Raw genomic sequence first — 26,537 nt, 5'->3', positions numbered from 1 at the left:
GGCGTGGATTTTTTAAAAAATATTTTTTCAATAAATCCACAGGCGTGGATTTTTTAAAAAATATTTTGTCAATAAATCCACAGGCGTGGATTTTTTAAAAAATATTTTTTCAATAAATCGCCAGACGTGGATTTTTGAAAAAAATATTTTTTCAATAAATCGCCAGACGTGGATTTTTTAAAAAATATTTTTTCAATAAATCGCCAGACGTGGATTTTTTAAAAAATATTTTTTCAATAAATCCACAGGCGTGGATTTTTTAAAAAATATTTTTTCAATAAATCCACAGGCGTGGATTTTTTAAAAAATATTTTTTCAATAAATCCACAGGCGTGGATTTTTTAAAAAATATTTTTTCAATAAATCCACAGGCGTGGATTTTTTAAAAATATTTTTTCAATAAATCCACAGGCGTGGATTTTTTAAAAAATATTTTTTCAATAAATCCACCGACGTGGATTTTTTAAAAAATATTTTTTCATTAAATCCATAGACGTAGATTTTTTAAAAAATATTTTTTCATTAAATCTATAAACGTAAATTTTTTTTAAAAATATTTTTTCAATAAATCCACTGACTTAGATTTTTTAAAAAATATTTTTCAAAAAATCCATAGACGTGGATTTTTTAAAAAAATATTTTTTTTCAATAAATCCACAGACGTGGATTTTTTAAAAAATATTTTTTCAATAAATCCACAGACGTGGATTTTTTAAAAAATATTTTTTCAATAAATCCACAGGCGTGGATTTTTTAAAAAATATTTTTTCAATAAATCCACAGGCGTGGATTTTTTAAAAAATATTTTTTCAATAAATTCATAGACGTGGATTTTTAAAAAAAAATATTTTTTCAATAAATCCACAGGCGTGGATTTTTTAAAAAATATTTTTCTTCAATAAATTCATAGACGTGGATTTTTAAAAAAAAATATTTTTTTCAATAAAATTATAGACGTGGATTTTTTAAAAAATATAATAAATTGTCTGTTTTTCACTAACCGGTCTTGATTAATTTTTATATTTTTTTTTTTTTTGGAAACCATTTTTTTGTTTCCATTGACTTTAGCCTTCCGTATTGCAAGTCCATTCACCTCCCCATATGTCTGTCACCATACCTCATTACAAGTGTTCTCCTTTGTCATTTAAATAATATTTTACATTCAGATCTACATAGAAAAAAAAATAATAAATGGTTTTTATTATTTTTGTATTTTTTTTTTACAATTCTGTAAAATGTGTAACACTTGTGTAAATAATGGACTAATAAAAAAACGTGCAGCCATCAGGTTAGAACAAACAGAAATGTTGAAAGTTAAACATTCACGAGCAATTATTCGCCTAATGAGGGAAACAAAAAATTAAAAAAAATAGAAATTAAAAAAAAAATAATAAAAACAAATAAAAAATATTTTTTGAGCAAATATTAGACAAACCTCCCCACCTTAAAAGGTGTTTTTCCACGTCGCCTCTTGATATTAAAAAAAACAATTAAGAAAAATTAAGTCTAGGTTTCAAATTTTCTTCATCCACCTACGTATCTAGCCCTCTTTACTGTGTCTGAATATCCATTTCAAATGTTAATTAATGTTGTTTTTTTTTTTTTTTTTTTTTTCAATTTTTTTTTTCTGCTTAATGCTCAACTTTCTGCCCGGTCTGTCATGCGCTGGCTGGTGTATCATCTTTCCTCCGCATCGTTTTGAGATAAGTTTTGTTGAACAAATGTTTTTCTATGTTGCGGTTTAGGATTTCAGATGATTCTGTGAATTCAAAGAACCCCAGAGACAAAATGATAAAAAAGCAAAAAAAAACAAGCTCACACAAATATTAATTACAGATAAGATTTCTACAAGATCATTAGCTGGCTGAATGATCTCGAAAATTTAGATCAAAATAGAAGAAAAAAATAAAAAAAAACATGAAAATATTTTTTCAATAAATCCACAGACGTTGATTTTTTTTTTAAATATTTTTCATTAAATCCACTGACGTGGATTTTTAAAAATATATTTTTCCACATATGTGGATTTATTGAAAAAATATTTTTTAAAAAATCCACGCCTATGGATTTATTGAAAAAATATGTATTAAACAATCCACGTCTATGGATTTATTAAAAAAATATTTTTTAAAAAATCCACGCCTATGGATTTATTGAAAAAATATTTTTTAAAAAATCCACAATCCATATTTTTTCAATAAATCTATAGACGTGGATTTTTAAAAAAATATTTTTTTGTAAATCCAAGCCTGTGGATTTATTGAAAAAATATATATTTTTTTAATCCACGACTGTGGTTTTAATGAAAAAATATATTTTTTTAAATCCACGACTGTATTTATTGAAAAAAATATTTTTTTTAAAAAATCCACGTCTGTTGATTTATTGAAAAAAAATATTTTTTAAAAAATCCAGGTCTGTGGATTCATTGAAAAAAATATTTTTTAAAAAATCCACGTCTATGGATTTTTTGAAAAAATATTTTTTTAAAAAATCCACGTCTGTGGATTTATTGAAAAAATATTGTTTAAAAAATCCACGCCTGTGGATTTGTTGAAAAAATATTTTTTTCAAAATCCACGTCTGTGGATTTATTGAAAAAAATATTTTTTTCAAAATCCACGTCTGTGGATTTATTGAAAAAAATATTTTTTTCAAAATCCACGTCTGTGGATTTATTGAAAAAAATATTTTTTTTTAAAAAAATCCACGTCTGTTGATTTATTGAAAAAAATATTTTTTTTTAAAAAAATCCACGTCTGTTGATTTATTGAAAAAATATTTTTTAAAAAATCCACGCCAGTGAAGTAAATGAAAAAATATTTTTTTTTAAAATCCACATCGGTGGATTTTTTGAAAAAATATTTTTTTAAAGATCCACGTCTGTGGATTTTTTGAAAAAAAAAATATTTTTTAAAAAATCCACGTCTGTGGATTTTTTGAAAAAAAAAATTTTTTTAAAAAATCCACGTCTGTTGATTTATTGAAAAAATACTTTTTAAAAAATCCACGTCTGTGGATTTATTGAAAAAATAATTTTTTTAAAATCCACCTCTGTGGATTTATTGAAAAAATATATTTTTTAAAAAATCCACGTCTGTGGATTTATTGAAAAAATATTTTTTTTTAAAAAATCCACCTCTGTGGATTTATTGAAAAAATATTTTTTTAAAAATTCCACGTCCGTGGATTTATTGAAAAAATATTTTTTTAAAAAAATGCACTTCTGCGGATTTATAGAAAAAATATTTTTTTTTAATCCAAAGAAATGTGAGATTTTTTTGTGATTATTAGATTTATTTAAAATCTATGCAGAACCATGTCTTACCACACGTCTCGACAACGAGTGTGGGACAATGGAGGCGAGAGAACTCCAAAAAAAAGATCAACTGAATTGATTTAACCTTTATTCGTTTAAGTTTTAAATTAGCTATTGTTTTGTCGTCTTTCTTCTTGGATTTCATGATTTGTGATGGCTGTTTTAGACAATATTTCATTGTTTTTTTATTCCATGTCTATGGCGTTTGAAAGAACGCCATCGACAACAAATGTATTTTGTGTAGACTGGTTTCGAATGATAGCAACGATAAAAAACGTGACTTTATTTGAAAACACGAGATTTTCGGTTTTTTTCATTTTTTCCCCAAACTTATTCATTTTTTATAACTTTTATTAGCATTAAACCAGATATCGACGCTTGCAATTAAATCAAAAAATGCTGTGATGTATAGATATCCAATATTGAAATAACCAAAGTTATAGGCAAAATATGCGTGAAACGTGAAATCACAGTTTTGTAAAGTGGGGGGACGAGGAGGGCGAAGGGAAGTGGGTGAACAAAAATGAAGACGTGGGTGTTTGAATATTTTTTTGATTAGAGAGACTTTATAATTTCAAATTAAAAATATAACAGAAAAAGTTTTGGTTTTGGAAATTTTCAAAAAAATGGAACAATACAATCTCTGACATGTTTGCATGAAAATAATTCAAAAATAATTTTCTAAAATTTTTTTATAAAATCTTATGATATTAAAAATTGGTAATATTTAGAAGATTTAGGAAGAGGGAAGTCCCTGCTTCCAGAATAAATTTATTTCATCAAAATATTTTAGATATTTCGAAAGTTATGGCCACAGAATAGTAGTACGCAAAAAAATGTTTTCACAAGGGAAATATAAGCACTTCCACATTTTTGAGCATAACTCTGGAATTTGATGGGTTATCTAAATAAATTGGCACTTGAATCGAAGATCAGATACTCTTCTTTAAATATATAACCAGAAACAAGAAAGTTCCACTACAAAATTTAAGGTTCTTCTCTAGTTAAACATTTCCTTCTTTGAAATATAAACAAAGAATCAACACATAGACGATTTTCAAAAAATTTTTACAAAATATTTTGTAATAAAATATGATTAGCTATTTGTTTATTACACAATTTTAGAAGCTCTTCTTTCAAGATCAATTTATTTCATAGAAATATTCCACTTAGTTCAAAAGTTATGGCCCCCTGAACAGTAGTACGCAAAAAATGTTTTCTGAGGGAAAATTTTAAGCACTTGCACAATTTTAAGTATATCTCTGGAATTAGATGGGTTATCTAAATAAAATGGTACTCGAATCGAAGATCAGATAGCCTTCTTCAAATTTGTAACCAGAAACAAGAAAGTTTTTAACCATATTTTAATGTTTTTCTCTGATGAGACATTTTCACCTCTAAAATATTTCCAAAAGTTCTACTCATAGAAAATTTTCAAAAATTTGTTTTGAAAATTTTTATGAGAAAATATGACCAGCCATTTATGAATTACAAAAGTGTAGATGCCCTTCTTCCAAAATTAATTTATTTCATCGAAATAACTCAGTTATTTCCAAAGTTATGGCCCTTAGAACAGTAATACGCAAAAACTTGTCATAACAAGGGAAATTTAAGCACTTGCACAATTTTGGGCATATCTCTGGAATTAGATGGGTTATCTCAACGAATTTGACCTCTAATTAAAGATCAGATACCCTTCTTTAAATGTGTGATTGGGAACAAGAAGGTTACTCCACAAATGTTTAAGATTTTCTCTGGTGGAATATTTTCGACCTTAAAATTAATTCAAGAACTTTACTCATACACCATTTTCCAAAATTTGTTGTGAAAATTTTTGTGAGAAAATGTGACCAATAATTTAAGTATTTGAAAATTGTAGAGGACCTTCTTTAAATAACAATTTATCTCTCTAAAATATTCCACTTAGTTCAAAAGTTATGACGCTCAGATCTGTAATACGCAAAAAATTGCCTTGAGAAGGGAAATTTAAGCACTTTCACAATTTTGAGCATATCTCTGGAATTACGTGGCTTATCTCAACAAACTGTAGCTCAAATTGAAGATAAGATACTCTTCTTTAAATAATATAACCGAAAATAAGAAAGTTCCTATAAAAGTTGTTAGTGTTTTCTTTGATGGGACATTTTCACCTCTAAAATATTTCCAAGAACTCTACCCATAGAAGATTTTCAAAAATTTGTTGTGAACATTTTTGTGAAAAAATATTTCCGTAAATTTCTGAATTTTAAAATTGTATAATCCCTTTTTTCCAAAACAATTTATTTCATCGAAATAATCCAGTTATTTCCAAAGTTATGGCCCTCAGAACGGTAATACGCAAAAACTTGCCTTAACAAGGGAAATTTAAGCAATTGTACAATTTTGAGCATATCTCTTGAATTAGATGGGTTATCTAAACAAATTGCAACTCAAATTAAAGGTCAGATCTTCTTCTTTAAATATATAAGGGAAAACAAGAAACTTACTCCAGCATTATTAAAGTTTTTCTCTGGTGAAATATTTCCACCATAGAAATATAAACAATATATCAACTCATACACGATATTCAAAACATTTTTAAGCAATTTGTTCTCTTCTCATATGTTTAATATTTGTTATATTGAGAAAGTATAGAGCCTTTTCTTTCGAAAAAAGTTTAAATTATTCAAATATTCCAATCGATTCAAAAGATATTACGCAAAATTATGTCACCAAAAGGAAATATGTATTCTTCTGTTTTCCAAAGGATATCTCAGAAAGTAGGTAAGATATATTCACGAATTTTATACCGAATCACAGATTGGAAGTTATTCCTTAGAAATTTAAATAAAAATATTTCCATTCCGCTTATTTGTAAAGTTATGACACAGGAAGCATGATTAGGCAAACATTTCCTAAATTCGCAAAACTTAAGTTATTGCAAATTTTTGTTCATATCTCTGATATTTTATGAGCTATCTCAAAAAATTTGGTAGCAAATGAAAAGGAAGGATATCTGCTTCTAAAATATAACAAGAAATAGAAGGACAGCCTACAAAAATTTAGAATTTCTGTGAGTGGGAAATTTTTTAATCTTATGGTAAGGCGTATTCCAGTTGTCCAAGTTATTTTAAATTTTTTTTCTGAGGGTTCTCTCAAAGAAATATCTTTTATGTTGTTCCATGAGTGAGAGACCGGCTCTCAAGCTTTTTAAATCTCTTCATTTCATTAAAATGTTCCACTTCTTTCCAAAGTTATGACCCATCAAACCTGTGTACGTAAAAATGTCCCATTTTCGTAAAATTTAAGTAATTGCAGATTTTTGTTCATATCTCTGATATTTTGTGAGATATCTGAATGGTTTTGGTATTAAATTAAAGGGAAGACACTCTACTTTTAAAATTTAATACAAAATAGAAAGATACGCTACAAAAATTTAGGATTTCTTTGAGTGGATAATTTTGTAGTCATATGGTACAGTAAAGCGTATTCCAGTTGTCTAAGTTATTTGTAAATTTTCTGTGGGTTCTCTCAAAGAAATATATTTTACGTTGTTCCATGAGTGATAGACAGGCTCTCAAGTTTTTTAAATCTCTTTACTTCATTAAAATATTCCACTTATTTCCCAAGTTAGGGCCCAGCAAACCTGTGTACGCAAAAATGTCCCAATTTCGTAAAATGTAAGTAATTGCAGATTTTTGTTCATATCTCTGATATTTTATGAGCTATCTCAATAAATTTGGCAGCAAATGAAAGGGAAAGCAATCTGCTTTTAAAATATAATGCAAAGTAGAAAGGTACCCCCAAAAATTTAGGATTTCTGTGGGTGGAAAATTTTTGAATCATATGGTATGGTAAGGCATATTCCTGGTCTCCAAATTATTTTTTAAATTTTCTTTGGATTCTTCCAAAGAAATGTATTCTTCTGTGGTTCACAGATGTGAGTTAGATTCTTAGCCTCTTCGAATCAGTTTAGAAAATTTAAATATTCCGGGTTTTTCAAAAGTTATGCCCCAGAAAACATGATTACGCAAAAATGTCCTAAATTCATAAAATTTAAGTACTTGTACATTTTTGTTCATATCTCCGGTTCTGCATGAGCTACCTTCATCATTGGAACATTAAAAGAAAGATGATATTGCCTTCTTTCAGAATATGAGGTAATTATATAGTCAGTCCTCTAAAAATTATTATGTTAGCCTTGTGTAAGTAACTTTATTATAATAAGGTATGATAATAAGCCAACCATATATCCAAGCATTTTTGTTGTTTTCTGTGGGTTATTTCAAAGGAATGTATTTTCTTTTGTTCCAAAGATAAAAGAGAGCTTCTTAATCTATCAGAATTATTTCAGATCATTAAAATATTCCGAATATTTCAAAAGTTATGACCCAGGAAACATGATTACGCAAAAATGTCCTAAATTCGTAAAATTTAAGTAATTGTACAATTTTGTTCATATCTACGGTTCTGCTTCGGCTATTTTTATGATTGAGACATAAAATGAAAGATGATATAGTCTTCTTTCAGAATATGAGGTTATTATATAGTCAGTCCACTAAAGTTTTTTAAGTTAATCTTTGGTTAGTAACTTTACTATAATAAGGTATGATAATATGCCAACCATATATCCTGGTATTTTTGTTATTTTCTGTGGGTTCTTTCAAAGGAATGTATTTTATTTTGTTCCACAGGCAAAAGAGAGATTCTTAATCTATCAGAATCACTTTAGATCATTTAAATATTCCTGGTATTTCCTAAGTTATGCCCCAAAAAACATGATTACGCAAAAATGCCCTAAATTCGTAAAATGTAAGTAATTGCAGATTTTTGTCCATATCTCCGGTCCTGCATGAGCTATCTTCATGATTGAGACATAAAATGAAGGATGATATAGCCTTCTTTCAGAATATGAGGTAATTATACAGTCAGTCCTCTAAAAATTTTTATGTTAGTCTTGTGTAAGTAACTTTACTATAATAAGGTATGATAATATGCCATCCTTATATGCAAGTATTTTTTTTTATTTTCCGTGGTTTCCTTCAAAGGAATGTATTTTCTTTTGTTCCATAGATGAGAGACAGGCTCTTCAGCTTTCTTAATCATTTCAGATCATTAAAATATTCCAGGTATTTCAAAAGTTATGGACCAGAGAACCTCGTTACTCAAATCCAACCCCATATTCCTCGATTTGAGGTACCTCTACAGTTTTCCTGATATCTCCGGTATTTATTAAGCTACATCAGAAAATCTGGTGGCAAATGAAAGCTAGGATTCTTTTCTTTATCATTTATGCAAAAAGAGAATTTCTATGGTGGTATTGTTGGTGGTATTTTTCCCAAACTTATCAGACTTCCTCCATGCCATTAATATGCCAACCATATATCCTGGTATTTTTTTATTTTCAGTGGGTTCTTTCAAAGAAATGTATTTTTCTTTTGTTCCATCGATGAGAGATAGGCCCTTCAGCTTTCTTAATCATTTCAGATCATTAAAATATTCCAGATATTTCAAAAGTTATGGACCAGAGAACATCGTTACTCAAATTAAACCTCAAAATCCTCGATTTAAGGTACCTCTACAGTTTTCCTGATATCTCCTGTACTAGTTGAGCTACATCAGAAAATCTGGTGGCAAATGAAAGCTAGGATTTTTTACTTTACCATTTATGTAAAAGGAGAATTTTTATGGGGGCATTGTTGGTGGTATTTTTCCCAAACTTATCAGACTTCCTCTTTACCTTTATCGCTGCAATTTGCAATTAAAATTAACGCCACTAATAATATTTAAGTTTCTCGATTTTCAGTTCCAAACACACACACACACAGAAAAGTGGAGACACAAAATTTTCAAAAAAATATAAACATTTACAAAGTTGTACAATTAAAAGCAACAACAACAAGAATAATGATGGACAGAAAAACGAAAACAAAAAAAGAAAATTACAAATTTTTCATTTAGCGTTTCGTTTTGTTTGGTTTGCTTACAAACCCAACAAATCGAAATAAAACAAATTAACTGAAATATATGTATATCGAAATTTGTTTGTATTTAAACATATATTTTCAAACCAGTTTTGGTGTAGAAACCTTTTGGAAGACAAGACCAAGAGAGAAACTGGTCAAAATGACTGCTGAAGAAAAAAAACTAGGGAAGCTGCCATGACGATGCTAAGGCAAAACTAAACGTTAAACGCTATGACAAGGCAGAGACAAACTCCGAACTACAAAAAAAAAAAAAACAAAAATAAGAAAAAAATCCGCAGACCTAAAACAAAACTGATGAACCAGGCAAAATGAAACTAAGGCTACGAAAACAAAAAAAGCAACAAAAAAAAACTTGAATCATTATTGAGCGGCTCAGTGGCTGGCTGGTCGGCAAGTTCCAGCAGCATTATCATCATTATGATCGTCATGGTCATGATCATTGACGCCAGTTTGCTTTGCAAACCGGGGCGATTTGTACCGCAACGAATCTTTGTCTGGCTACAGCCGATCAAGCCAAACAACCAGCCAGCCATCATCAACAACAGAAGCTTTTCAGAGCTTGATTTTAAACAAACCGTAAAGAACGAAGATCAAGCAAGGTACACACATCCTTGCTAGTACTGGCAGGAGATCCAGGGGGGAAGGTAGGTTGAGCAGTGTCTTTGGTTTTGGCAACCTGTTCCTTTGGTTTCTTAGGAAATTCGCCAGAGAACTTTTTTTTTGTCGGAGCACACATTTATGCCAGCTCCTTCTTCTTATGCTGGCTGCTACAACCGGGGCTGTTCCTCCATTATTTACCATGGCAGAATTTTTATCATTAAGCAAATGATGAACTTCTGCACAAAAAGAAGAGACAACAAATGTCTGACCAAAATTCACTCCATGGCGAAAAGGTCAGGTTTTCGCCTTAGAGCTCTCTTCACAGGTATCCGGGGAGGGGGTAAGGAGCCAGGCTGTGAAGCACATGGCAACGTGACACACACTTCACACAGTTCCGCTGAGATTAAAAACAGAAAAATAAAATAATATTTATATAAATTCTGATGGGATGTGATGAAGATTAAACACGACTTGAGGAGATACTACTTGCAGGAAAATGAAACAGAAGTGAGGAAGGATAATAAGCAAACACATATACAGAGAAACAAAAAAAAATGGACAGAGTATCAGAAGGCGGGAGAATTTAGTGGCTCAGGATGCAATTTGGTATGAAAAAAGTTACTATTAGTTCAGCTCGAAGGACCAAATCGAAAAAATAAAAATTAGCAAATTGTTGATACCTTCTGCGCTATCATTTTCCTAGGCCTATCAATTCAAAATAACTGCTGAATTTTTCTAAAATAATATGGTTTTTTAAAAAAGAATGCATAATCTTAAATCTGAAATAATTTTTATTTGTATATCTTCACAAATAAGGAAGATATAGGGAAAATAAGAAGGTCACCAACATTTCTATTTTGTGGCCATTTAATAAGTAACCCATTTCCAAAGACCATAACTTTTCAGCCAATAGTCATTTTTCAATAAATTTTTCAAAAAGGAACCTTGTGTCTACCGCCCGTAAAAATTTTGTGCTGGTATCTCATCAACTACCAGTGCTATGGAAAAAATACGAAAGCACGCAACTTTTTTAGTTACCGGCATTTTTTTGCGTTATCCTCTTCCAGAGCCCATAACTTTTCAGTCAATGATTATTTTTCGAAAAATTAAACTGATATTTAAAGAGGAACCCCATATCTACCACACACATCAATTTTGTTTCGATATCTTATCAAGTACCAGTGCTATGGAAAAAATACGCAAGTACTTAACTTTTTTTTATTGCTGACATTTTTGCGAAATTCTCTTCCAGAGCCCATGATTTTTCAGCCAGAGGCCAATTTTTTTTAATTTTAATTGATTTTCAAAGAGCAACCTTGTAACTACCGCTTGCATAAATTTTGTTCCGATATCTCATCAACTACCGGTGTTATGGAAAAAAATACGCAAGTACGTAACTTTTCTTATTTACTGACATTTTTTGCGCAATCCTCTTCCAGAGCCCATAACTTTTCAGCCAATAGTTATTTTGCAATAAATGAAACAGATTTTCGAAGAGGAGGCCCATATCTAGCGATCATATAAATTTTGTTCCGATATCTCATCGACTACCAGGGCTTTGGAAAAAATACGCAAGTACGCAACTTTTCTTAATTACGGACATTTTTTGCGTATTACTAATTCAGAGCCCATAGCTTTTCAGCCAATGAATATTTTTCAAAAAATTGAACTGATTTTCGAACAGCAACCTTGTATCTACCGCTCATATAAATATAGTCCCGATATCTCATCAACTACCAGTGCTATGGAAAAAAATACGCAAGTACGCAACTTTTCTTAATAACTGACATTTTTTGCGTAACCCTCTTCCAAAGCCCATAACTTTTCAGCCAAAGGCTATTTTTTAATAAATTGAACTGAATCTCGAAGAGCAACTTTGTATCTACCGCTTGCATAAATTTTGTTCCGATATCTCATCAACTACCGGTGTTATGAAAAAAAATAACCAAATACGCAACTTTTCTTAATTGCTGACATTTTTGCGCAATTCTCTTCCAGAGTCCATAACTTTTCAGCCAATGATTATTATTCAATTAATTCAGGTGATATTAAAAGAGAAGCCCTATATCTAGAGATCATATAAATTTTATTCCGATATCTCATCAACTACCAGTGCTAGGCAAAATATACGCAAGTACGCATCTTCTTTAAGTTTCCGACATTTTTTGTGTAAACGTCTTCCAGAGCCCATAACTTTTCAGCCAAAGGTTATTTTTAAAACTGACTTTTGATATTGCCAGAAGATTATCTTATATTTAAAATGCGGTATTTTGGGTGTATATAACCCATAAAATGCTAGAGTTATGGCCAAATATAATCATTTGCACAAAAAAAACCAAATTTTTGACAATTTTGAGTAACTCGACCCTAAAGACCATAACTTTGAATCCAATCGCTTTATCATTTTGGATATAAAATATTTCTATAAGTGTGGTCCCTTCGCTTTTCAATGTTGCCCAGAGTTGCCATATTTTTTTTGCCATACGCAAGTTGCTATATTTATATAATAAATGTTCGAATTTTGTTTGACTTAAAATTTTTGAGATATCATTTTCTCTTCCTCTGAGGCCCTAGCATTTTTACCTCTGCAGCCTAGTAAATTTTATATCCTGAAAGAGGAAGTCTTATTTTAAATCCGTGGTAAGTTAATTAGTAAAATACCAGAGTTATGGCCAAATAAATTCCGATGCGCAAAAGAGCGAAATATTTAACACTTTTGAGTAACCCTATTCTAAGGCCCATATCTTCGGTACTAGTGGCATTATCTTAGTGAAATAAAGTATCGATGAATATGTGGTCCTGTCGCTTCCTCATGATGTACAGAGTTGCCATATTTTGGTAGTTCACTAGGTGCTATATTTAAACAATAAAAAAACACATTTCGAATTTAATTCGACTAAACGTTTTGGAGATATTTTACTTTCTCTTGAGGAACCACTATTTTTACCTCTGAGGCCTAGTAATCTTTATAGTCAGAAAGAGGAAGTCCTATCGAAAATTCGTGGTGAGTTGAGTAGTAAAATCCCATAAAATACCAGAGTTATGGTCAAATTAAAACCGGTACCCAAATACACTAAATATTTGACGTTTTTGAGTAATCCAATTCTAGAGGTCATAACTTCGGAACTACTCAGATTATTTTTGTGAATTAAATTATCTATGGAAGTGTGGTCTTTTCACTACCTCATGATGTACAAAGTTGCCATATTTTTTACACGGTGCTAAACTTATATTATAAGGAAAAATATACGAAAATATGTAGAACTAAAATCTTCCAAAGGTTTTTTGAGAGATTATGTAATTCTTCTCTAGTAGACCTCAGTATCTCTGAACATTTTCTCCACATTTTGGAAGAAGAAGACTTTATGGAAAATTATAGTAAGTTAGATAGTAAAATATCACAAAATACCCGAGTTATGGCTAGGTAAAACCGGCTACGCAATCGTAACAAATTTTTGATACTTTTGAGTAACCCTATTCTAGGGGCCATAACTTCCGAACTAGTTGGGTTATCGTTATGAAATAAAGTATCGACGGAAGTGTGGTCCCTTCGCTTTCCCATGATATAAAGTAAGATAGTGATGCCCCAGGAAAATACTTAAGTTACGACCAAATTAGACCCGGTGCGTAAATGTACCAAATATTTGGCGTTTTTGAGTAATCTCATTCTGAAGGCCATAACTTCGGAACTAGTAAGGTTATCCTTATGAAATAAAGTACTCACGAAGGTATGATCCCTTCGCTTTTCCATGATGTAAAGTAATATAGTGATGCCCCAGAAAATACCCGAGTTATGACCAAATTAGACCTGGTGCGCAAATGTACGAAATATTTGATACTTTTGAGTAACCCTATTTTAGAAGCCATAACTTCCGAACCAGTTGGGTTATCGTTATGAAATAAAGTATCGAGGAAAGTGTGGTCCCTTCGCTTTTCCATGATGTAAAGTAAGATAGTGATAACCCAGAAAATACCCAAGTTATGACCAAATTAGACCAGGTGCGCAAATGTACCAAATATTTGATACTTTTCAGTAAACCCATTCTAGAGGCCATAACTTCGGAACTAGTTGGGTTATCGTTATGAAATAAAGTATCTCGGAAAGTCTGGCCCGTTCATTTTCCCATAATGCACAGAGTTGCCATATTGTTAATCTAAATTATTTAAATATTGCCTCATTTTCAATGTTTTTATTTTTCTTTAATTTTTTTTAGGGCATAACAAGTTCTTTTTGACTGAATTTAATGCCTCTTTCAGTTCCGCAGAATTCATTATCACTTTGTTAATTTGTCGCCCATGTTGTAACACATAAAAATCAGTTATTTATGTGGACCTATTGCCCATGATATCCCTTCGATGCTCATAAATTTTATGATGATTATGGAAATGCTAATGTCATGTCCACCAAACGAAGCCGCTGTGACATCGAACATTGTATGCGATTATGACACAATCTACCATGCCAAGAAAGGTAAGGTTCTGAGCGCCAAAAGGAGCAGATGAAGAAGTCATAATAGTTAAGGAAGATGGGAGAGAAAAAAAAAACGTCTGGCTTAAATGTCTGCCACAACAAAATTGGAGGTCACAATTAAAAGTTGTCTTGTCTTTCTAAAGGGTTTAACTTCTTGGGAGGCTTCTGCAAACGGATGCATAAAAGAGAGTTCCGCAACATGCAGATAAAACTGTGTAGACCATATAAAACTATATTTTATGTCGGTGTTAAATGGAATTTAACGTTTTTTTATTTTGCGGCTGCTGGAAATTTTGGGAAATGACTTAAAGACAGTTTTAATGGCCTAGGAAGTAAAAAAGAAAAAAAAATACAAAAAATTACTTAAAATTGTTTTTGTTGTTGTTTCAAACATTTTTCTTGTAATTTTTGGTTTTAATTGTCCACAAAAAAAAAAACAAGCCAACATTTCGTCAAGGGAATGGAACAACACGCGCTGAACTCAGAAATTTCTTTAGAAAGTTTTGTAAAAGCCGCTGATGACTTTTTTTTCCTTTTTTTTTTTTTTTTTGTGGTACTGCTCAGCTAAAGTTGTTGTTATTGGAGTTTGTAGTTGTTGTTGTAATTCTTCTTCTTGTTTTAATTGAAGTAAATAATGTGGGGTTTTTTTGTTGTTGTGATGGCGTTTTTTAAATAAAATTTCTTTGTCGGTCTTGAGGGAAGATATTGGAGGAAATTTTGTTCTGGCCTTTGGTGATTTTTTTTTGGTGTATGTGTGTGTGCGTGAGATTTTTTTTTAAACATAAAATTTGTCGGCTTGTTATTTTAATGGTGTGTTAACAGGAAAGGGTTAATATGGTCTCATTTTTATTTATTTTTTTAATTTTTGAAAACTTGCTTTAATTTTTTTTTCTTTTGGTAATTGCATTGAATTTCTTTGCTCCAGGTCCCAGGAAAGTTGAGGGAAAGTTGCGGTAACCACATTTCTCATGAATTTCAAATTAATAATTATTTTGAGAAATTATCCGAAAATAAATCGCTGACTAGACTTTTTAGGAAAATATTTAGTTTTTCAAAACTAAAAACAAAAAATCTGAAAAAAATATTTAAAAAATTGGGAGGACTAAAAAATTATCAGTCAAAGGATATTTTTCTATATTTCATTAAAAAAAATTTAGATTTTTTTTAAACCTCGCTTTCCAAACATTTTGGTTTTAAATATTTTTTACAAATTTTTTTCTTACAATTCTAAGGCCATCGATTTGAAACCCCATAAATTAAGCTTAACAAATATTTAGGAAATTGGGAGGGATAAAAAATTATAAGGATATTTTTCAATACGATTTTTATTCTATTTTATTTATTTAATTTAATTATTTATTTATTTTGTTTTATTATTTTTTATTTTTATTATTATTATTTTTTTTTTGAAATTTTTGCTTCCAAATATTTTGAATTTTATTTTAAATTTATTTATTATTTTTTTTTTCGAATTTTCTTTTTTCCTACATTCCGAATTCTATTAATTTCAAATCCCAAAAAATCAATCTTAAAAATATCGAGAAAATATAATTTAAAAAAAAATTAACTTTATTTATTTATTTTATTTATTTATTTTTTTTTTTTTTTTTGTGAAATTATTGCTTTCCAAAATTTTGATTGGAAATTTGAAGGGATAAAAAAATATGAGTCCAAGGATATTTTTCTATATAATTTCTATTTTATTTTTATTTTATTATTTTTTACTTTTTTTGAAATTCTTGCTTGCAAATATTTTGAATTTTATTTTATATTTTTTTTTGAATTTATTTTTTCCTTCATTCCGAATTCTATTAATTTCAAATCCCCAAAAAATATCAATCATAAAAAAATATTGAGAAAATATAATTTGAAAAAAAACTTTAATTTTTTTTAAATTATTGCTTTTCAAAATTGTGATTGGAAATTGGGAGTGGTAATAAAATATAGGTCCAACGATATTTTTCTGTATAATTTCTATTTTATTTTTATTTCATTATTTTTTATTTATTTATTTTTTTCTTTTTTTTTTTTTGAAATTTTTGCTTCCAAATATTTTGAATTTTATTTATTGTTGCAAAATCGTCAGTTAATTTTATTTATTTTATTTTTATTATTATACTTTTTTCCTGCATTCCAAATACTATTAATTTCAAATCCCAAAAAAATAATCTTAAAAAAAATCTGAAAAAAAAATCGAGAAAATATAATTTAAAAAAAATTAACTTTTTCTATTTTTTTTTTTTTGAAATACAATAGTCAAAGGATATTTTTCTATATAATTTCTATTTTATTTATTTTTTTGAAATTCTTGCTTCCAAATATTTTGAATTTTATTTTAAATTTTATTTTTTTTATTTTGAATATTCTTCTTTCCTACATTCCGAATTCTATTAATTTCTAATCCCAAAAAAAAAAAAATCAATCTTAAAAATATATGTCAAAAAAGTACCGGGCTCAAATTTTATAAAAATATAAAAAAAACTTGTTCGAAATAAAAATTTTAAATCCATTGCACCTATTTTGAAAAAAAAATGATATAAAACTTTTGAAAATTTAAATTTTACAAAAAACCTCCAAAAACTAAACTTTAGAAAAATTTGTTCGAAATAAATGTTTAACCAACATTAGTATCTTTTTTGAAAAAAAGGGATCAGAAAAATCAATTGAAAAGTAAACTGGGCTGAAAAGTTTCGGACCCATGAACTCCTAAAAAAAATTAAAAAAATGTCAGACAAAACATTTTCGAAGCAAACATTTTAAACCCATTTGCATTTAATTAAAAAAATGAAAAATCTATTAAAAATTTAACAGGGTTAAAAAGTGTCGGACCTATGAACCCCTAAAAAAATTAAAAAAACATCTGACAAAAAATTTTCGAGGCCCAAGAACTCCTAAAAAAAATTCAAAAACAAAAATTCCAAAAAAAAAAAAAATAAATGAAAATGTTTGAAATAATTATTAGAACCCCATTTGTGTTTATTTAAAAAAAAACATTTTAAAAATCTATTAAAAATTTAGCTGGGCTGAAAAGTTTCGGACCTAAGAACTCCTGAAAAGAAATTCCGAAAATAAAAATTAAAAAAAAAATAAAATAAAATAAAAAATGTTTGAAATAATTATTAGAAACCCATTTGTATTTATTTAAAAAAAAAAATAAAAAATCTATTAAAAACTTGTTTGGACTGAAAAGTTTCGGACCAAAGAACTCCTGAAAAAATTTCAAAAACAAAAAATTCAGAAAAAATATTTAAAACCATATTTTTTCTAAACATTTAAAACACATTTTTTAGTGAAAAGTTTTGGACTCAAAAACTTCAAAAAAAAGTTTAAAATTTCAGAAAAAATTTGTTCGAAATAATCATTTGCATCTATTAAAAAATCAAAAAAATATCTATTGAAAATTTCACTGGGCTAAAAAGTTCCGGGCTAAAATTTTACAAAAATTTCAAAAAAAAATTTTTTCGAAATAAATGTTTTGACATCATTTTAATCCATTATGAAAAAATATATATATAAATCTATTGAAAATTCTGTAGAGTTGAAAAGTTTTGGACCCCAAACTGCGGAGAAAAATTTCGAACTCTACAATTTTTTTTTATATAAAAATCCGAATACTTTAAATTTCAAATCCTAAAAAATCAAACTTTAAAAAAAATCATATATAATTTCCAAAAAAAAAAATTAATTTTTTTTCTGAATTCCCCCTTCCCCAAATTTTTTTAAAATTTATTTTAAATATTTTCTCAAAAAAATAATTTTTTTCTTACAATGCTAAGGCTGTTTATTTGAAATCCCAAAATCAAGTTTAAAAAATCTGAAACTTTTTTTTTTGAAAATTTGGAAAGCTAACTGTTGCCGGCCAAGAAATATATTTCTCTGTATTTTATTTTTAGTTTTTTTTTTGAAATCCCCGCTCTCCAAATGTTTTGAAAATTTTCTTTCAATTTTATTTTAAAATATTTTTTTTTTTTTTTTTTCAAAAATATTCCCCGAATGTGCCGCCGATTTTTTTTTCATTCTTTCAAAATTCCTAAAAATTTGCATACCTCAACACAAAACCAAAATTAAAAAAAAAAAAACGAGAATTTACGCTTGAATTAAAACAAAAGTCATTGATATTTAGTTTAATTCGAGCCTTATGTTAATTATTTCGCTGTGATTCATTGTCGTCTTCAACAGCTAATAAATGAGCCAATGAATGAGTGAATGAATTTTAAAATCATTTTGATTTTTGGGAATTCTTGTTGTGAAATTCTTCCGAAACAATAATTTTGCTGACAAAATATTATGAAATTCTATGGATGCTGGAAGTTGATTTATTTCATAACACCTTTGTGGTCCAGGTCGGGCATTGTTTTGTGGCATCCCAATTTTGGGGTTATTAAAATTGGATTTGAATATAAATTGTCATTTTGGGTGTGAAATGAAAGAAAAAAATAATAAAAATAAAACAAATGAATTATTTTTGAAAATTTCATCAATCTTCTTCTTTCTCTTTAGAATGGAAGTCAATTCAATTGATTTTCAAAAAATGTCCAAAAAATTTAATCAAATTGGGTTGAGAACCTCAATGTTTTTTTACAAAAGAATTGAAGAATTAGCAAAAAACTAATTTAAAAAAAAAATTTGACAAAAATATCTCGAAATTTACAGAGGACGGAAATGTTCCGGTCTTAAATTTCAAAATAATTTCAAAAGAAAAAATTTGGGAAAATAACGTTTGGAGATAAAAATGAATCCAACATTAATTCATTTGAAAAAAAAATACAAAAATCTATTGGAAATTTTGCAGAGCTGAAAAGTCCCGGACCTAATATTTTCTAGATTCCGGCAAAAACCAAAAAAAAAATAAATTAAAAAAAAATGTTCGGCGATTAAAATTAGAGAGCCACGAAAAAGACAATCATTTGAAAAACAAATAAAAATAAAAATCTATTGAAAATTTTGCAGGGCTGAAAAGTCCCGGACCTAAAAATTCCAACTAAAAACAAAAAAAAAAATATGGAAAAAAATGGATGGCGATTAAAATTAGAAAACCACGGACAACTGGACAAACATTTGAAAAAAAAAAAAAAAAGAAACCAAAAAATCTATTGAAAATTTTGCAAGGCTGAAAAATTCCGGACCTAAAAATTCCAATTAAAAAAATAGATCTGAAAAAAAAACTGTTGGCAATTACACTTAGAAAACCACGGGCAACTGGACGAAAATTTGAAAAAAAAAATAATTATAAAAATATATTAAAAATTATGTAGGGCTGAAAAGTCCCGGACCTGAAATTTTTTAAATTTCGAAAAAAATCAAAAAAAAAATATTAAAAAAATTGTTGGCAATTAAAATTAGAGAACCAAGGGCAACTGGACATACGTTTGAAAAAAAATAATAAAAATCTATTGGAAATTTTTCAGGCCTGAAAAGTTCCGGACCTAAATATTTCAGCTCAAATTTTCAAAAAAACAGAGATCTGAAAAAAAAATTGTTGGCAATTAAAATTAGAATAGCATGGAAAACTGGACAAAAATTTGAAAAAATTACAAAAATCTATTGAAAATTTTGCAGGGCTGAAAAGTTCGGGACCCAAAAAATCCTAATCTTAGACAATTTTTCCATAGGCATGAATTTCTTTTAAGAATCAATAAAGAAATCACAAAAAAATATATAAAAATCTAATGGAAATTTTGCAGGGCTGAAAAGTCCCGGACCTAAAAATTCCAGCTCAAATTTTCAAAAAAGAAAAAAAAGATGTGAAAAAAAAATTTGGCAATTGAAATTAGAGAAGCATGGACAACTGTACAAAAATTTGAAAAAAAAAATTACAAAAATCTGTTGAAAATAAAACAGGGCTGAAAAGTTGCGGACCTTAAAATTCTGAAACTTGGACAATTTTTCCAAAAGCATGAATTTCTTTTAAGAATCAATAAAGAAATCACAAAATGACTAGTTAAAAAAAAAAAACAAAAATCTATTGAAAATTTTGCAGGGCTGAAAAGTCCCGGACCTAAAAATTCCAGCTCAAAAAAAAGAGATCTGAAAAAAATTGTTGGAAATTAAAATTAGAGAAGCATGGACAACTGGACAAACATTTGAAAAATAATAAAAATATACAAAAATCTATAGAAAATTTTGCAGGGCTGAAAAGTTCCGGACATAAATATTTCAGCTCCAATTTTCAAAGAAAAAAAGATATCTGAAAAAAATGTTTGGCAATTAAACTTAGAAAAACATGGACAACTGGTCATAAATTTGAAAAAAAAAAATTATAAAAATAAATTAAAAATTTGGCAGGGCTGAAAATTTCCGGACCTCAAAATTTCGAAACGTGACAATTTTTCCATAAATTTAATTTCCATAAATTTCTTTTAAGAATCAATGAAGAAATCACAAATTAACTAATTAAAAAAAAAAATAAAAATTTATTAAAAATTCTACAGGGCTGAAAAGTACCGGACCTACAATTTTCGAAATTCCGGCTAAAAAAAAAAAACTGAAAAAAATTGTTGGCAATTAAACTTAGAAAAACATGGACAACTGGTCATAAATTTGAAAAAAAAATAAAAATCTATTGAAAATTATGCAGGGCTGAAAAGTTCCGGACCTAATAATTCCACCTCAAATTTTCAAAGAAAAAAAAGAGATCTGAAAAAAATTGTTGGCAATTAAAATTAGAGAAGCATGGACAACTGGACATAAATTTGAAAAAAAAATTACAAAAATCCATTGAAAAATTGGCAGGGCTGAAAAGTTCCGGACCTTGAAATTCCGAAACTTGGACAATTTTTCAAAATTCCGGCACAAATCAAAAACAAAATCTGAAAAAATTGTTGGCAATGGAAATTACCAAAATTGAAAAAAATAAAGGACAACTGGACAAACATATGAAAAATATAATAAAAATTAAACAGGGCTGAAAAGTCCCGGACCTAAAATTCCTAGATTCCAGCTCAAATTTTAAAAAATTTCAACAAAAAATAGATTTTAAAAATGTGTTTCTGTTAACATTAGAATACCATGGAGAAGTGGACAAAAATTTGAAAAAAAACGACAATCTATTGAAAATTATGCAGGGCTGAAAAGTCCCCGACCTAAAAATATTTTCAAAAAAAAAAAAAAAAACAAAAAATCAGAAAAAAAATTGTACAAAATAACCCGTTTGCTTCTATTTAAAAAAAATCAGAAAAATCCATTGAAAAGTTGGCTGGGCTGAAAAGTTTCGAACCCAAGAACTCCTCAAAAAAATCCGAAACCTATTTAAAAACATGTATTTAATTTAAATCAGTTAACAATCACAAACCAACAAGGTTAGAAAAAAATCCGGGTAAGATATCATGCAAATTGTCTAGGGCTGAAAAGTTCCGGGCTCAAACTTTTAAAAATTTCAAAAAGCAAAATTTAGAAGCAAATATTTGTTCGAAATAAACATTAAAACCACATTTGCAACCATTTTGAAAAAAAAAAATACAATTTAAAAAATCTCTCCAAAATTAGGCCGGGCTGAAATTTTCTGGAAAAAAAATATCAAATCCTAGCCAAATGTTTTAAAAACTTGCATTTCTTTTAAGAAGCAATTAACAAATCACAAACAAACAAGGTTAGAAAACATCCGACAAAGATATAATGAAAATTGTCGAGGGCTGAAAAGTTCCGGGTTCAAATTTTACAAAAATTTACTAAATTTTAAAAAATTAAAAAAAAAAATGGATCAGAAAAATAGTGTTTCTGTTAAAATTAGAATACCATGTAAAACTGTTTAGAAAAAATCCGAGAAGGACATTATGAAAATTACCATGGGCTGAAAATTTCCGGGCTCAAAATTTAAAAAATTTCCAAAACCAAAAAAGAAGAAAAAATTTGAAATCAACATTTTTACCAAATTTGCATCTATTTTGAAAAGCATATCTGAAAAATCTATTGAACATTGGGCTGAAAAATTTCGGATCAAAGAAATCCTGAAAAAAAGTTCTAAAACAAAAATTCAGAAAAAAACATTGTTCAAAATAAACATTAAAACTATATTTATATAGAAAAAAAATTAAAAAAAATTAATAACAATCACAAAAATCACTTCAAAATTAGGCAGGGCTGAAAAGTCTCGGACCCAAAAGCTACTCGAAAAATTTCAAACTCTGGATAACAGCTTGAAAATATGAATTTCTGTTAAGAATCACTTAACAAATCTTAAACCAACAAAGTTAGAAAAAATCCGGGAAAAATATCATGAAAACTGTCAAGGGCTGAAAAGTTCCGGGCTCAAATTTAAAAAAAAAAATTCAAAGCAAAAATTCATAAAATAATTGTTTGAAATAAAGATTTTAAACACATTTTTATATGTTTTGAAAAAAACATCACAAATCTAAAAAATCCAAAAACATATTGAAAATTTGGCAGGACTGAAAAGTTTTGGACCCAAAAACTACTGAAAAAATTTCAAGCTCTAGACAACTGCTTAAAGATATGAATTTCTGTTAAGAATCACTTAACAAATCACAAACAAACAAGGTTAGAAAAAATCCGAGAAAGGTATCATGAAAATTGTCGACGGCTGAAAAGTTCCGGGCTTAAATTTTACAAAAATGGTCAAAAACAAAACTTTGGAAAAACTGGTGCGAAATAAATGTTTTAAGCCCATATGTATCTATCTTCAAAAAAAAGTTCAAAATTCTGTTGAAAATTGTGTAAGGCTGAAAAGTTTCGGGCCCAAGAACTCCTGACAAAAAACCGAAAAAATTAAAAAACAAAATAAAAATGTTTGAATTAATTATTATTAACCCATTTGTATATATTCAAAAAACATTTTAAAAATTTATTAAAAATTTGGCTGGGCTGAAAAGTTTCGGACCTGAGAGCTCCTGAAAAAATTTCAAAAATTCAGAAACAAAAAATATTCGAAATAACCCATTTGCATCTATTAAAAAAAATCAAAGAAATCTATTGAAAATTTGGCTGGGCTGAAAAGCTACGGGCTGAAATTTCTAAAAGTTTAAAAAAAAATGGAAGATAATTTATTTGAAGTTAACATTTAAATACCATTTGTATCTATTTTGAAAAAAAAAAATCACGAAAAACCTTTAAAAATTAGGCCGGGCTGAAAAGTATCGGACCTGAAATTTTCTGGAAAATAGAAATCCAAACCTTACGCAAATGTTTAAAAACATGAATTTCTTAAAAGAAACAATTAGCGAATCACAAAAAAAATTAGAAAAAATCCGAGAAGGATATCATGAAAATTATCAAGGGCTGAAAAGTTCCGGGCTCAAATTTAAAAAAAAAACAAAATTCAGAAAATTTTTTTATAAAATCTGAAATTTTATATAAATCTCACACAAATCTATTGAAATTTAGACAGGTCTGAATAGTTTCGGACCTTAAAACTTCTGAAAAAATTGAAACCCTATTCAAATGTTTAAAAACATTTATTTCTTATTAGAACAGTTTTTTTAACAAAGAAATTGAAATATTTTTTGCCAAATTAAAAATTAATCAATTTAATTGTGCAAGTCCCAAATATTCTTTCAAAAAAAAAAAAATAAATAAAATTAAACCTTCCAAAATTTCTAAAATTTTTCAAAATTACAACAAAATCACGTAGCTCAAACAAACATATGCCTGTATATACACACATACACTTATATACTTATTTATATGTATATATTTATATATAAATTATGCAAATATTATTTTCTTTGCTTTTTTGTTTTGCTCCAAGTTTCGCTGCTGTTGCTGCTCTCTTTTCGCCAAAAGCGTTTAAATTAAAATTAAAAAAAAAACTGTTTTATTTTTCTTGCGAGGCCTGCCTGCCTGCTGTTTGTTCTCCAAGCAAATAATTTGAATAAGAAATTAACAACAACAACAAAAAAACACCCAATAAAATTTACAGTGACAAGCCAAATTAAGAACAACAACAAAAAAATAAATAAATAAAAAATAAAAACAAAACAGCTTCAATTGGCAACATAACGAAAAAAAAAATCGAACAAAAAAAAACAACACAACACCGACTTGAAGCTAGCCTGAACCTGACAGCTGGCCTGAACCAGTAAAGTTCGAAAGCAACGGTTGTTAATGGGGAGCCAGACCCCAGAGCGTAGCAGCAGCAACAAAGACAATTATCATATGGCTATGCAAAACACTTGAGATGCTTGAAGAATGAATGAGAAGCTCGACTTACCTGTGAACCTGGTTGGGAAAAAAGAACGCCAGCAAAATTGTTTTTGTAATCCACTTTAGAATTGTAAATCCATGTGAAAGGGGTGGAGGGGATCCGGGGAATATCCTTTTTAATTTTTTTGGGAGTCTGAACACACACACACACACAATATTTACTTCTTTATTTTTATTCTCCTTTATTTCTGTATTTATTTTTAGCCTTCTTTTTTCTGCTTCTTGTTTTGTCAAAACTCCAGAAATATCACTCAGACTGGCTTCTTGGCTTTTCCACACTTCTGACTCAAAAAAGGAAACTTGTTTTCATGATTTTTCTTCTTCTTTTTTTTTACACAACGGACATTAGACTTTGTTTTTCATGCAATAAATGGTCAGAGGACTGGCGGGGGGTGGGGGACAAGCTCTAATGTTTGCATGCAGCCACAACAAAAAAAGACACGTTCGTTCTTGTTTCCGTTTTTTTTTTTTTGCACTCCGACACAACGATTTACAAGACTTTGTTTTATTTAAGAATTTCTTTTCTTATTTATTTTTTCTTTTGACAATTTTCTCAAACTTGCTTAGTTTTATTTTAAATTATTTTATTTATTATTTTTCCTTTTTAAATTGCAATTTTTATTTATTTTTCCCCGTTTGAAAAATAAAAAACAAAACACATTCACACATTTGTTGCTCTTTCTCTCTCTTTAAAATAAAACACGGAACACAGCCACCGTTGTTTGTGGTCTACCATTACCAGCAGCAGCACTCATTCGCACACTCTACTGTTTTGGTTTTTTCTTTCTTATCCGTTTCCGCCGACGTTTCGTAATGTATTGCCTCGTTCAGCAGTCGTTGAAGAACTGAGAGTCTCGGCAATGTTGCTTTCTTTTCGCAGGCAAGAAATCTTGGACCAGCCATCGGCAACGAGACCAACGACTTAACAACGACGGCTGTTGTTGGTCGTTGCTGTGCTGTGGCCAACCAACTGCTATGTGTGTGTGTTTGCTTGTACTTGCATTGCAAGACACGGATGTATTGCATTCACCACACACCATTTACCATTTCTGGTAACAACAAAAGCACCCACATGCTCTCTGCATTTGTGTGTTTACCTCTGTATTGTGTGAGGGCAAATGGCAGATAGATCTCTGTGTTTCAATCATGTCTTGAGAAAAAAATGCAAAGAGCATAGGCATAGAGATCTCTCTAGCCACAAGGAATAAAGCAATGCTTTTGTTTCCATAATAAACACAAACGAAGAAGTGTGTGTGTGTCTCTCTCTCTCTTCATTGGAAACGAATGGAGGGAGGCCTTTGCATTGTTGTTATTTTTGTTTTGTTTTTGTATTGAATGCAATTAACTCACCTGGATTTTCTTGGGTTTCATTGGCAGGTGTTGCCACATGGATGTATTGCAGTGTTAAAAGGGGATTTTTGGCAAGGCAAGTGGAATATTTAAGAAATTGTAATTTAATAATGAAATTATGGGATAAAATAAATAAAACGAGAAAAATATGGCTGAAAAAAGGAATAAAATAAATTAGAGAAATTAAAAGGCCGAATAAAAACCAAAAAAAAAAAAAAATAATAAATAAATAAATAAAAATAATAATAAATAAAAATATAAAATAATTACTATTTTTTTAATCAAAGGCAAATGGAATATTAAAGAAATTATTATTTAATAATGAAATTTAAAGATAAAAATAAATAAAATGAGTAAAATAGGGCTGGAAAAATACGAATAAAATAAATTACAGAAATTAAAAAGGCCAAATAAAAAAACTAAAAATAAAAAATATATAAATAAATAAAAATAAAATATATAAAATAATTACTACTTTTTTAATCAAAATAATCAGACTTTCTTGTAACTTTTTAAAGGAGCCACGTTCATTTTCTAGGGAAGAAAAATAGAGCGAGAGTTTACCAAGAGATAAGGGGGATATTCTTTATTTCTAAGGACATATTTTCCCTAAGAATTATTTATAAAAATTATTTTATCAAAAAAAAAAAAAAAAAAAAAAAATAATTTTTAT

The 26,537-nt window shown here is 28.6% G+C and overlaps 1 protein-coding gene across 2 annotated transcripts in view; it reads right to left on the bottom strand.

The window, feature by feature from the left end:
* Window positions 1-25,479, bottom strand: part of LOC101893779 (uncharacterized) — a 149,249-nt gene extending 123,770 nt beyond the window's left edge. For both annotated transcript variants that reach the window (XM_059132143.1, XM_059132144.1), the window contains exon 1: window positions 24,522-25,479. The gene's annotated coding sequence lies outside the window, so the exon portion shown is untranslated. The remainder of the gene's footprint in view (window positions 1-24,521) is intronic.
* Between the last annotated feature and the right edge of the window lie 1,058 nt (window positions 25,480-26,537).

The sequence above is a fragment of the Musca domestica genome, unplaced genomic scaffold (genome assembly GCF_030504385.1).
Source record: "Musca domestica strain aabys unplaced genomic scaffold, Musca_domestica.polishedcontigs.V.1.1 110, whole genome shotgun sequence".
Taxonomy (NCBI): Eukaryota; Metazoa; Arthropoda; class Insecta; order Diptera; family Muscidae; genus Musca; species Musca domestica.
This window is presented reverse-complemented; position numbering and strand designations above follow the sequence as displayed.